At 40.4% G+C, this 13,685-nt stretch overlaps 1 protein-coding gene across 3 annotated transcripts in view; it reads left to right on the top strand.

Annotated features, from left to right (window-relative positions):
• raly (RALY heterogeneous nuclear ribonucleoprotein) overlaps positions 1-13,091 on the top strand; it is a 191,444-nt gene extending 178,353 nt beyond the window's left edge. For all 3 annotated transcript variants that reach the window (XM_061726625.1, XM_061726623.1, XM_061726624.1), the window contains exon 9: positions 10,021-13,091. The gene's annotated coding sequence lies outside the window, so the exon portion shown is untranslated. The remainder of the gene's footprint in view (positions 1-10,020) is intronic.
• Positions 13,092-13,685: the final 594 nt, after the last annotated feature.

Raw genomic sequence — 13,685 nt, 5'->3', positions numbered from 1 at the left:
AATTTCTGCAAGGTCTGTGACCCCCGCCCGACAGAATCCCCCAGTGCCACGTGATTTTTTTGAGCCGATTAGAATCTGCTCCCATCGTGAGTCACAAACGCACGGTCCTTCCTTGAGCCAGCAATAGTGCATAAATGTTATTTATATACAACTTATATTTTATTTTTTTAACAATAAAGTTGCCATTTGTGAAAATTCAGTGTTGTGATTTATTTACAGTTAACACGATTAATCTGTCTTTTAACATAAGAAATGATGAGAAATCTTCCTCTGTGAAGACGAGGTGACTAAAGGTTGATTTATGGTTCCGCGTTACACCAACGCAGAGCCTACGGCGTAGGGTACGTGTCCATTTAACGCAGAACCGTAAATCAGGCTTTAAGATCCGTTTACAGCGTGTAACTGAATGAGAGCGTCCGACTATCAGGTCGAGCTGCGTGACATCGGACGCTCTCTGTCCACACTGAAACCGTTAAACTCGCGGCCAGTTAGGACAGTCCAATACAAAAAAAATAAAGCCATGGAATTGATTTTGTCGCAGAAGCTTCTCGCATGGGACACGTTTTTTGTACGACGCAGCCGGCTGCTCTGGCCAGAGCGAGGCTTATTCTCCTCCCCTGCTACACGTCATTCAAGCAGCCAATCAGCGCAGAGCCTCATTATCATAGCCCCCCCCCCGCCCTTAAAATGAAGCACAGAAAAAGGCTTTAGAAGCGCTAAAACTAGAGACAGGGCCCACAGGCTGAATTTCTGATTTATGTAGAAAAACAAGCTTTAGATTGTTTTTAAGACATTCAAGGCCTGTTTAAAATATACATTAAATGCCATAATATGTCCCCTTTAAAAGTTAATCCCCCAAATCTATCATTAATTTTATCACAAGCAGGATCACTACATTAACTTGCAATAAAATGTGATTTAAACTTAACGTAAATCAAAATGATAGTGTAATGATAGTCACCGTGTTTAAGCTGACAACACCCCTCCAGGAGGATTTTGTGAATATTTAGCTGAGCAGATTTTGGTCCTAAACCATTCAGGAATTTATAAACTACCAGAAGTATTTTAAAGTCTATTCTCTGAAGTACAGGGAGAAAGTCTAAGGACCTCCAGAACCGGAATGATGTGGTCCATTTTCTTAGTTCTGCTGAGAACAGGGCAGCAGCGTTCTGGATCAGCTGCCTGATTGACTTTCTAGACGGACCTGTGAAGACACTGTTGCACTAATCGATTCCACTGAAGATAAACACATTGATGATTTGTTTAAGATCCTGCTGAGACTTTAGTCCTTTGATCCTAGAGATATTTATTAGCCGATAGAAGGCCGACTTTGTAATTGTTTTAATGTGTCTCTGAAGGTTCAGCTCTAAGTCCATGGTGACTCCCAGATATTGGACCTTATCAGTGGCTTCTAATTGTAACATCTAAAGCTTTGTGCTGACTCGTGAATGCTATTCTTTTGTTCCAAAAACAACCACTTCAGTTTTGTTTTTGTTTAACAGAAGAAAATTATGGCACATCCCCTCATTGATTTGTTCCATGCATCTACTCAACGCTTGTCACCGGGTGACATTGTAATGTAAAGTTGTGTGTCATCTGCGTAGTTGTGGTAACTTGTTTATTATTATCTGAGCTAGTGGAAGCATGAGGATGTAAAAGAGGAGGGGTCCTAGGATAGAACCTTGGGGAACTCAGATGGGTCTGTAATTTTGCTCTATAGCAGCTTGTCCAGATTGTGGTTTAACAACTGCTGTCTTCAAGGTCTGGGGGGGAAATCACCTGACAAAAGGGATGAGTTCACTATTTCAGTCAGATCAGATGCCATGATGGGTTAAACTTTCTTGAAGAAAGCTGTGGCTAAAATATAGAGACAACAGGAGGATTAGTTTAGCTGATCCATAATATCATCCAGGATTTTGTAGTTGATTGTTTAAAATTGTGTCATTTTTTCCAAATTGTTTTGATTTGACACAGCAGTGCTGCTGGACTTTTCTCAGGAAAAAAGTTTGCAAATTAATTGCAGGCTCTTCTAAACTTGAGTTCAGATGTTACTGAAACAGGAGGGTTTGTTAATTTGTCCAAAGTTTCAAACAGGGCACAGCTGCTGTTGATGTTTTTGTTGATTATTTCAAAAAAGAAGGTTTCCGTTACATTCCTCATTTGTAAATTATATTTGTGAAGTCTCTCTTTATAGTTATCGTAGTGAACCTGGAGTCCAGTCTTTCGACACTCCCTTTTTCTTACTTCTCTCTGGTGGGGAATTTCACCACAGAGAATTCTTCTTACCAGAGGCAATTCACCTTGGTGGGAGCAATGGACTCAATGATATCTGAAGTTTTAGAGTAGAAAGTGTTGAGTAGTTCATTTACTGAGTTACAGGAGAGAGTTGAGGTGGAAAAATAGACTTGGTTAAAGGTTTCAGTCCTTAAAAAAGTGTATTACTTCGCTTTGACTTCTTGTGTAGACCCCTTTGACCCTTACTGGTGATCAAGTCCAAAGTGTGCCCCCATTTGTGCGTCGCCTGTTTCACATGTTGAGTCAAACCAAAACTTTTTAGCACATTACATAGTTATTTAGCTCCTCTGGCTTGGATGGTTGTCAACATGGATGCTAAAGTTTCACACAATGAATAACCAGATATAACCAACACATAATACAGGCAGCAGGTCATTGATATCATTGAAAAAGTTTGCATTGTGTCGGAGGCCTGTAGACATTCATAGACATGGCTTGAGAAAGACACTTTAGCTGAACAGCCAGATATTCCTAAGAAGAGTTTTTAGCAGTTTAGTGAATCATGAAAAACAAGGAAGCGACCCCTCTCCCTCTCTTATGCTTTCTACTATCACTATTACTATCACTACTAAAACTAACTCTCAAACTGACTCTATCAAAGCAGGTGTCTTACTATTTTCATCTGACCATGTTTCCTTTAAGAACATAACGTCAATAATTAAATGATTTCCCTGACAGAAATCTGATGTGTAACAGAGCCAGTTTAAAGCGGCACTATGTAACTTTTCCACCTTAATATCATATTTCCAGAGTCATTGTGATGGTACATCAACTTCCAACAGGTTTAATGACACCTCTGTCATGGTACTGTATGTTGTACTATTATACAAATTTATTGAAACACATGGCGAGTCAAACATTTACCAAAGCAGCTGCCAAACACTCCTAAACAAGGTAGTAAGACGTGGGTTGTGCAGAACTGCGGCAGTAAATCCTTTCTAAAGAGTGGAGCTCCGACGAGGAGCTCCATTCTTTAGTAGGGATTTCATATGGATCCAAACCGTTAATAATCATTATTTTCTCCATATACCGCTCCCTGGCTTCCTTGTTTAAAGTATTCCGGTAAATTCCAGTTCCTTTCCAGCAGTTTAACATCTTTTTTTTGCGTTCCGTCTGTTCACTTGGTGAAACAGAAAAGTAGTTTTTAAAGTCCGTCCCGTCTTCATTCGCTATCAAAACAAACGCATGCGACGGGACAGGATCTTTCCGGCAGTACGCGCTGGTGCTCATGGGAAACGCAGTGTTCTTTTTGGTAAAGCACTACCGCTTTTGTCCAAAAGATGCCGCCAAACTCAACAAAAGCTGGAAATTACGTTGTGCTGCTTTAAGTGACTTACCGGCTGGTATTACTTTATGGAGAAAGTTGTGATTGACAAGGAATAAGGAATTTTGATGCTTGTACTTTGTGTCAAATCTTGTTATCTTTTATTTTTCTATGACGTATTAGCACAGAGCTTTTATGGTATTATCCCATAGGGTGACCAAGTTTTTCCTGGAAACTCATTGCTGGTAATCTCACCACCTAGTGCACATCAGTTTGTACCTATACCCACATTTTTCTTGACAGGGGTAAATCCTCAACAGGTCGCCAGTCCATCACAGACAAACAATCAGGCATTCCCTCGCTCAACTCCCATGGGCGATGAACTTGACATGTATATTTTTTGACTGCAAGAGGAAACTAGAGTTGCCGGAGAAAACCAACAGAAGCCCGGGAAGAACAAGCAAACTCTACACAGGAAGAGCCCTGCCGAGATTTGGACCACGAACCTTCTAGCTGTGAAGCAACAGTGCTAACCGCTGAGCCAAATGTCTCTGGCCTCATGTGACATAGAGATGGTTTATAAGAAACACGCACATTATTTAGGTATTGGGTTTCATGGCAAACCATGTTGTTTTCCCCTAAATTTAACCAGACATTTTTCTAAACCCCTTGGCCTGGATGTATAAACACAACGGAATAAAAGTTAATAACAAAAAGGAGGAGGAGAAAACAATGGTGCCAGGACTTACCACGGAGTGAAACAGTGATATCTGATTGACAAGGGGTAGAAAAGGTTCCTGCATCAAGACCCAATCTCAGTTTTCTCAGGTTACAGAAGCAAGGAAATTGTTATTAAACATCAAGCAGGACGGCTCTCTCTTTATCGCCCGTCACTGAGAGACAAAGATGATATGATGCTTGGGTAGAATACCAAAGAGATACATACAAAAGCTCCCCTTTCAGCCATGTTTGAAGAGCTCTATTCACAGGAGCAGGTTTAAAATCATAGAGTCAACATTCCAGCTTCATCCCTCTGTTGTGCCACAGCAGATGCTGTTTCAGTTCTCACAAGAGTTATTAATAATTGTCCTTTTACAATTATTAATAATTAATAAAGTAGATCATTTATCAAGTTGAATTATCAAAATGACTTAATCAAAACAGGGCACCACCTGAAGTAATCAGGAAAATGATAACTAAACAGCGAAAATCAGTCTCAAAGTACATTATTCTACAGAATAATAGTTGAAGGAAGATCGAACACAGGCCTTTGTCAACCAGCTGAATTTGTGAAAAATGTGTAAAATAAGCACAAACAACTTCTCTCATTCAAATTAATCAGAATTTATTTACATAAGTGTCAAGAAGATGGCAAGACGACACTTTGTAAAAATTCTGACGCCTAAACTACACGAAAACCACACTGACTAACGTAAAAATAAACTTCAGATCGTGTGTGTGTGTGTGTGTGTGTGTGTGTGTGTGTGTGTGTGTGTGTGTGTGTGTGTGTGTGTGTGTGTGTGTGTGTGTGTGTGTGTGTGTGTGTGTGTGTGTGTGTGTGTGTGTGTTGTCAGTAGCTCAAAATGGCTGGGGGGTTTATGACCGAGATAAGTGTATGTGCGTGTGTTGGGGGTTAGTAGGAGAGGATGAGAGGAGAAAAACAATAAAATAAACGAACACGCTTAAACTAATAAACACAGTTGCAACGTAAAACTAAACTTGTAAAATGTGTTACTAAATTTGTCTGCCCAGACACAAAAGCCTCTTACGTGAATCTTTGTAAATGAACAAAAAGGTGGTTTAGTCTGGCCGGTCAGCGTTCCTTGTTGAACAAAGGGTAGTTACGCTCAGCAGGGGATCCTGATAGAGAGCGGCCCTCTCTCTCTCTCTCACTCCTGTTCCTTGTGGATGAGGGATGCAGCATGGGCACAGCAGCTTGGCCTCCTTCACCTTCAGGTCAGTCCGAAGGCGTTCTTGTCGAGGCAATGCAGGGTCCTTGGTTGGACTTTCTGGGCTCGGAACTTTGTGGGTGACTCGTGCAGCGCTGCAAAACGGACGCTCCTTCGGTCACGATCCCCGAGAAGGCCGGTCCTTGGCTGGTCGCTCCGTGGCAGCCGAGACCTGTAGGGGAGAGCAAAAAAAGCAGAGAAGAGAGAGCCGAGAGAGAGGGGGGCCTTGCTCTTTTATAGCGGGACCCGGGAAGTTGATGCAGCCCCTCCTGTAGTTTGGGGTCATGTCCAATCAGTGCGTGGTCCCTTATCACTGAAGGGCCACATATGCAAATCCTGCAAAGCTTTGTCCATGGGGGTTTTGAAGTCTTCTTAGTTTCTTTGTTCTTCAAGCCATGTGGTTCAAATCGTAAAACCTTAGTCCTGGTCTCAGTCGAAGGCCGAAAACCCGGCCTTCAACCGGTGAGAGCCTGACTGTTCCCCATAACACATTTCATATGAATTCATAATCACACGAGTCCATAATCACACCATGAATTCAAAATCACGCATGGGCGGTGGCCAAACACCTCTTTGCCCGGTCTTCGTCAGCTTGTAGGGTTTTCGTCAGCCCCCCCAACATTCTTCGTCAACGCCAAGCTTAACAGTTAAATTTCCCTGTGATCTTACAATCCATGTGATTGGATTAATCAAGGATTTGGGGTCTTGGTTCCTAGTCACTGAATTTCTCTCCCGGATTAATAAAATATCTATCTATCTACTTAGTTAGGGGATACGTTTGAACTTGAAGCTGTTCCGTAGGGAGAATTGGCAAAAACCTGCCTAAAACATTTGCTTCGAGATACTGCTACATTCCTGCTTCCACATTTATATCTAATAAGGTAGCTCTTATCCCCTCCTCGCTTATAACATGGAATATTATATTCCAGGCATCAAGCCCTTTACGCTGTTTGCTTTGGATGGTACACGAGCATGAGAATAAGCGTCTATGTTACGTAACAAAAGAAACCTCTAACTTGAGGGAAACTTGAGTTTACTGAAAACCTTCCTGTTGCAGGGCAGCTCCAAAAATTAGGCTGTGTGTATCACAGATTTCTGGCTGCTTCTAATCCTCTCGCTCCGAAGCTGCATAATCAAAACGGGAAATTTGACACACTTCATAAAGTTTGCAAATGGGGAAATATGTGAAGAACTAATTTGTCTTTTCATACACCTACACATGTTTAATGCCCTTGTGAGCTGGTTTACTTTTCTTTCTTGTGCAGTTTAGAAAAGATCTTAAGTTGCAACTAATGGACCAAAAACACACATAATTGTGGTATAATTATAACTATTTCAGAATCATATCTATTAATAGTAAAGCCTGCCTTGGGCTGAAGTTCATCTACGACCAGGATGTTTGAGAACTGTCTTCAGGGTTTGCAATTCGTAAATAATCCTTATGATCTGGAATGATTTATAGTTTATTTTGAATGGCCTTATGAGTTTTGCTGATGATCAATTAATAAACTTCTAGCACCAGCATTCTTTGGTTGTCCTTGTTCAGAAGAGTATCACTGTTGTAAATTGGTGCCGTGTCGGTAAAATGAAATGAACTGAAGTAAGAAAACCATTAAATTCCTTGACGGCTCTCAAATGGAGCTGAATGTGGAAAAGTGTAGAATTAAAAGTGCTTTACGAGGGGTGTTTGGATGAGATGGTGGGTCAGCCTTTTTTTTTCAAATGAATGTGCTGAGAGGTCCGAAACACATGTCTTTATGAAAACTAATCTCTCATATCATCGACTGATCAGGCAAACTACATTCCAGTCACCACATTTGAAAGTATTTTTGTTTAAAGAAATTATTTGACAATGTTCATATGCGAAACAAATGTCATATATGGTCAGTATGACCTGAAATGTTCTATGCCTGCAATATGTGGGGTCGCACTTTAGAGGACGCCTCTGGTAATTGTATTTAAGAGAGTAAACCAACAGCCTGTAAGGTTTTACTGAATGTGAAGACTCAATAACGTCCTATGTATAGACTATGTCACGTGATACAAAGACGTGTTTTTGTTCAACATGAGATGAGCGTTATGGTTTATTTGACAGGTTGTCCCAGAATCACCCTGATGCATTCATCTTTTCTTTTTTATATACATTTACAAGGTTTACCAACCAGTAAGACCGCAGGTCTTGGCATTAGAAGGAGAGCAAAGGAGTTGGCTGGAGGCTAGCCAGTCTGTCAGAGAAAGATTCAAATATTTTAATGCAGACGTGTTGATTTACACGCCCGCTGCTCATGCAATGTGTCATGTCCAATGGAACAATAGTAAATCGTGGGTGCATTCTTTGAATATTTGAAAGTGTTTCAGCTGTAGTTTCTCAAGCTCTGCTGAATCCACCACAATGATTTTTCCCATCGCTCATCATCTATCATTGCGAAAAATGAAGGAATTATTTATAATTTTATCTTCTTAAGGCCCAATATGTGTATATATATTTTTTAAACTACAGCACCATAGTTTACCATAGGTGTTAACACAACCCAAAGGAGCAAAAACATAATTAATGGCATCACAGAAGCGATTGCTGCTCCCCATCAGTGTTGGAAGAGTTACAAGGCCACTCCTAAATATTTTGTGGTGTGTCATTCTGTAGTGCGGAGAAAAAAAAAATGAGCCCAAGACAGCTGCCAATCTCCCCAGGAGTTGACGTGTTAGCAAGTTCACTTCAAGGCCAGACTGAGCGATGCTGAATGGAGAAAATGGAGAATGGAGAAACACAAGAGATGCAAATCAGACTCCAGTGTGTAACCTTCCTCTCGCCCACTGCTGTGACCCAGACCAGCATAAACAGCATGAATGACTAGGTCTCATCTCTCATTTGTGTCACGGTTGGCCAAAACACCAATCGTTGTCCTTATCTCTTTGATTCACTGTGACCGGAAAAAGTCGGATAAACCATTCAGGAAAAGATCGCGAATTAGCGGTCACGTGGGGTACTGCACCGTGGAGAAATGGAGTGACGGAGAAGTCAAATCGACGCCGTGCCTACGCCGTCACCGTGACGCCGTCGGTGACGGCGTAGGCACGGCGTCGATTTGACGCAAAACCATAACTCAGGCTTTAGTCAAACCCTCAGGTGTTACCAAGGAAACTGAGTTATGGCTTGTTAAAAAACTTAACTTACGTAACTTACCAGGTTACAAGGGCTGCAGATGAGAGATTACTCAGCTGTGACTTGTTATAAAACTAATGAGTTCAACTGAAAACACATTAAAGCATGAATAACTGATTTAATTTATGTTTTTTGGTAAGTGACCTTGGTATAAGCGGGATAATGCCCTTCGAGGTCTCCATTAACATAAATATATGGACGACTCGGGGGCATGAACCAGGAAGCATTTTCCTCCGCAAACCGCCCTCCGACGGTTTGCCTCTGCATCGTCCATATATTTATGTTAATGGAGACCTCAAAGGGCATTATCCCTTACTTATGATATACAGTTGGAAATTGAGCTTAGAGCTTAATCCAACGTTGGTTTGACTTGTAATTACAATAAGGTAACGCTGACGAGATGTTGGATGATGGTTGCTTGCCAGCACTACATAATTAGTTATCTAGCGTTGTCTGACGTTGCAACCCGTACCAAGGACCAACTGTAATGTGTGTGAACGGTCCGACCATCAATCAAGCAGAGCGGCTTCGTCGCCACCAAAGTTTCACTAAAACATTTGAACAGATTTTTTGATTGCAGTGTACCACATAAAACTGGTCCAAGGTCAGTAATGATGAGGCATTGTGACACCGTGGCTGACCTGAAACGTCAGCTTCCTGCCCCCTGCAGAGGCGACACCTTGGAACTAGCTTCAACAAAGACTTGAACCACGGGAATGCCATATGATGAAGTTCCTGACTGACTGATATGTTAATGCCACAGACTTGAACCCACGAGAACACCCTATGGGGTAATTTAGAACTTGACAGTCATGCCAAATGCCAGATAACGGCATTTGGCCACAGATCACATCTGACTGTAAATTGTTTTTGTCTCTCACTTGGCTCGTTTATTCCTGCCTTTTGTGCTTTGAACTTACTGTATAAAAAGTCATGATTTCAACCACTCTGGGTCAGCACACCAACCCAGACACGCGCTGCGTAGGTCTGCTCACCGCCGGCTTACTGAATAAAACCCACTACACCACAGCGGACTTCTGAACTGGTTTTGATGATATTCTTCAACAGTAAGCACAACAAAATTCATAAGGCCTGATTATAGTGCGCACTGCTGGTTTTTGAGAAAATTTAAGGATTTTAAGTGCGTCTTATAGTGTCAATCTTGTACGAGATCATACTGTCTTTAGATACACTGCCCTTTAATCGTTGAACTTGACAACTGAAAGGAGGGTAAAAGTTCCTTTTTCCATGGTGGTGTATTATTATATAACGTTGTATTCACTCTATTTGTTGCTTTGCTGTTGATAATGACCCTTTATCCTGCCTTTCTTCTCTGTTTTATGGACTAGGAGCTGTCGAGGAAGAAAGGAACTGAAGGAGAGAGAGATGGAGTTGTGGGAGGACAATAGAGGATATCAGCACAGGAAGGCCATCAAACAGCAGGGACTCACAGACGCATACATGCTCACGCAGACTAAACTTTTACAGACAACAAAGTAGAGATACAGACTTGTCCAAGCCGCAGGAAAATACTAAAACAGCGGGGTACTGCCAAAACACATCATTAACAGATGAGTTATATGTACACACCCACACACACACACACACACACACGCTCAGAACAAAGAAATCACAGAGCAATGGAGACTGGCTCAGCTCTGTGTCAAAACCACAGGGGGGTTGTAAAAACAGCAGGCTGTTGTCAATACACAATTTAAACTGGTCTCACACAAACGCATGCTCTAACGTGGAAGATCTGTGCAGATGACAACAGGCATGTTTGGGAAAGCTGGAGATGATCAGCTCGTTTGCTTCCTCACGGGGCTTGAAACACGGCTGAATGGGGAACACATGGCGACCGAGTTTCACGCTGATTAAAAAAATAAACATCTCAGCTCCAAACCCTGCACATTTTAAAGAAGTTTAAATTCCACTTAGGAACAAATTCCGAAAGGTGACTGACGACACAAGCCGCTGGCGTGAGACGCAACTAATGTCACGACTTTCTTTTTTATTGTTTATGTCTTAGTGGCAGAGAATTAAATCGTATTCGGCCATAACACAAAGTAGGACGGCCTCTGCGTTGCTACACAGCAGCTCGGGTGCACGTGAAAAATTGTGAAATTTGTCTTGGCAGTCATTTTTAAACATGTGGTCCACGCCGCTAAAATCTAATTTCCCAAAAGTTTGGGGAGCCTAAGTAAATAAAGAACATACCCTGCCGTGAGTTAAACCATTTAGTTAATTTTATTGAGATGATAACTGTGCGAATACTTAAATTCAAACTGGTACAAAAAAAACATGTAATGGGGGAAAAAGTTATTGGATCTAAGTGTGGTTTTAACTCCCACTCGTGCAGTTGGTGGTAACTCTCAGAGGCTGGAATTGAAGTGAAATGGACGTCGTGTTTCTTTGCTCTTGAGGATATTTCACCTTCCACATGAAAGGAAACGCAGAGGTGTCCTCTGTCTCTGACTCTTATAACCTTTAGAAGATTTACACCACCCGCTCTTGCATAAACAGAAGCAAAGGCCTTCGGTTTGTTTTTTTTTTCTGGGGGGGCGGGGGGTTGGGTTACCATAGCAACCATGTGGACTAAGGAACGAGAGGAACTAGTCAAAAAAAAAAAGACCAGATTCAGATTCTAATTGGACGTCCCAAAGTCGGACTGGATGAACAGTCGCTTTTTGATTTTGATTTGATTTTTGATTTTTTCTTCCTTTATTAGTCCCACAACAGGGAAATTCTTTCTTTCTTGATAGCAGGACTTATTATTAATTATTGATCAAAAAATGCTTGATCGAGTTTATAATATTATTTAAAAAAAGCAAAAAAAGTCATTTTTATTCATTTTGAAAGCTTTACCTCAACAGTGAAAAAACAAAACGATCTGTAATTAAGCTTTTTTCAAAACAATCGAAATTTAGTGTCCAAATAATAAAACCACCATTGAGTGGTGGTTGGAAAATGCCTGGGAACATTTCTTTTGGAATGATAATTCGTGTTTTTCAGTTGCATCCTTTTATTTTATTATTTTCTCTGCTCATCATTTGACTATTGATACTATTATTCCCGCTGTAGACAAATAAAACTGGGAGTAATTTGTTCACATTCACAACTTTCACAACCTCAACAGTAAAAACAATCTGTGGTTTTGTACATTTTAACGAAACTATTATTTACCTGATTGTTCGCTTCAGTTTCACATTGCTCCATGATGCCAGCCATTTAAGATTTTTCTGTACAAAGAAACTTAAGAAACTTTATTTTCTTTTTCTAATATGTTTTTGGTTGCGTGGTGATGTTTGAATTCCAGCTGCTTCGTGTGGTCAGAGGCTTCGAGTGAGCGACCATGAACATGTCAGATACATGAGTCCAAGTAAATGTGCTGAGTAAAACTGCTTTATGTTGCAAGTGTTTTCCTCTGGAAGTTTGTGTTTTGGGTTAAAAAAAAAATGGACTTTGGCTTTGTTGATCATGTGATGAAAAGACCCCTCCTGTTCATTTCCACTCCTCAAAATTTAAATATTTCCTTTATTCTGTCTCAAGTGTTGAACTTTTTTCAATGTTTTTATCAGGCACCTTTGAGTCTTAATTTTTAGATTTTTCTTGCTTTCTTCCTTCATTTCCTACCTACTTTCTCTTTTCCTGTTGTGATGTAGACCGACGCAGAAACACGAGGTTTCCTTATATTTTTCATCTTTTCTCTGCCTGTGTTTTTCTTTGTGATCCGATGGGAAGTCGATGCATTAACTTAATTTATAAACGATGGATAAGGCGTTCACATGAACCCAACTGACCGAACAACAGAGCATTTTCTTCAGAGCAGGAGAAGAACATGCTCCCCGACCTCCAACAAGCGCCTTGGATCACTGTAGGAATGTGTCACATCTACATGTTGTGTATTGTATCATGTTTTATGATACGATCTTGGTGAATAATCATTTCTAACAAACTGTATGTACTTTTGTCCTGGTAATGAACACCTAAAAACCTGAACCAGATCTTAATGCGTCTGTCTTAACCTTTGGCCTTCGGTGGCTGGAGACGACTCCATGTTGGACATCCATTGACGTTTTTTACAGTCTGGTTTACAGCATTGTAAACACATATGCGTGTACTTTTTAAAAAGAAGGGTTTTCCTTCTTTTTCCTCAAATTCCAGTCCTCACGAGTCTCATCTCAGAGTCTACCCACATGGAAAACCACAACGGGATGGTATAGTTTCCTTTATCTTGTACACGGCCGGACAGTAAATACAAACAGGGGCCAGGTTCAACTGTCTTGCATGCATACCTTACTTTGATTGATTCATTTATTTATTTATTTTCATTTCATTCCTGTGGCCCTGCAGTTGACTTCTTTAAGACTCCAGCACATCCCCGTGACTTAGTGCTGGGCGATATGGACCAAAAGTCATATCTGGATATTTTCTAGCTAAATGGCGATACTCGATATATATCGATATTTTTTCTGTGCCATAATTAGGGTTTCCCCCAAAGCATTATAGCATAGCATCTCTGTTAGCTTCATTTTTTTCTGAGGCAAACCCTTAAAAAAACTGTCAGTTTTAATACAAAGCCTCGTGCCAAATGTCACACAGGTTCCTTTATTAACAGAGGTCTGCACAATATCAACATGTATAAAACAAATGAAATAAAAATAAACTGCCTGCATATATAGAATAAAAATGCTTCTTGAATAAAATAAAACAAATATCCCTTTCCTGCATAACAATAAAATTAAAATACACTGTGCAATTAATACAATGTATTTGTGTTTGTATTTGTGACTTTTCCACTGAGGTTGACAGTTGTGCAAATAACAAAACATTTGTGCAAATCTCAAATCAAACATTCAAGTCAATTTGTCACAAAATAAGCTATATCAAAATCATAAAAAAAAATTTTTATTTTTTTTATTTTTTTTTAAATCGATATAAACGATATTGTCACGTGCCATATCGCGTTTGAAAATATATCGATATATATTAAAATCTCGATATATCGCCCAGC

Source organism: Cololabis saira, chromosome 8 (assembly GCF_033807715.1).
Source record: "Cololabis saira isolate AMF1-May2022 chromosome 8, fColSai1.1, whole genome shotgun sequence".
Taxonomy (NCBI): Eukaryota; Metazoa; Chordata; class Actinopteri; order Beloniformes; family Belonidae; genus Cololabis; species Cololabis saira.
This window is presented reverse-complemented; position numbering and strand designations above follow the sequence as displayed.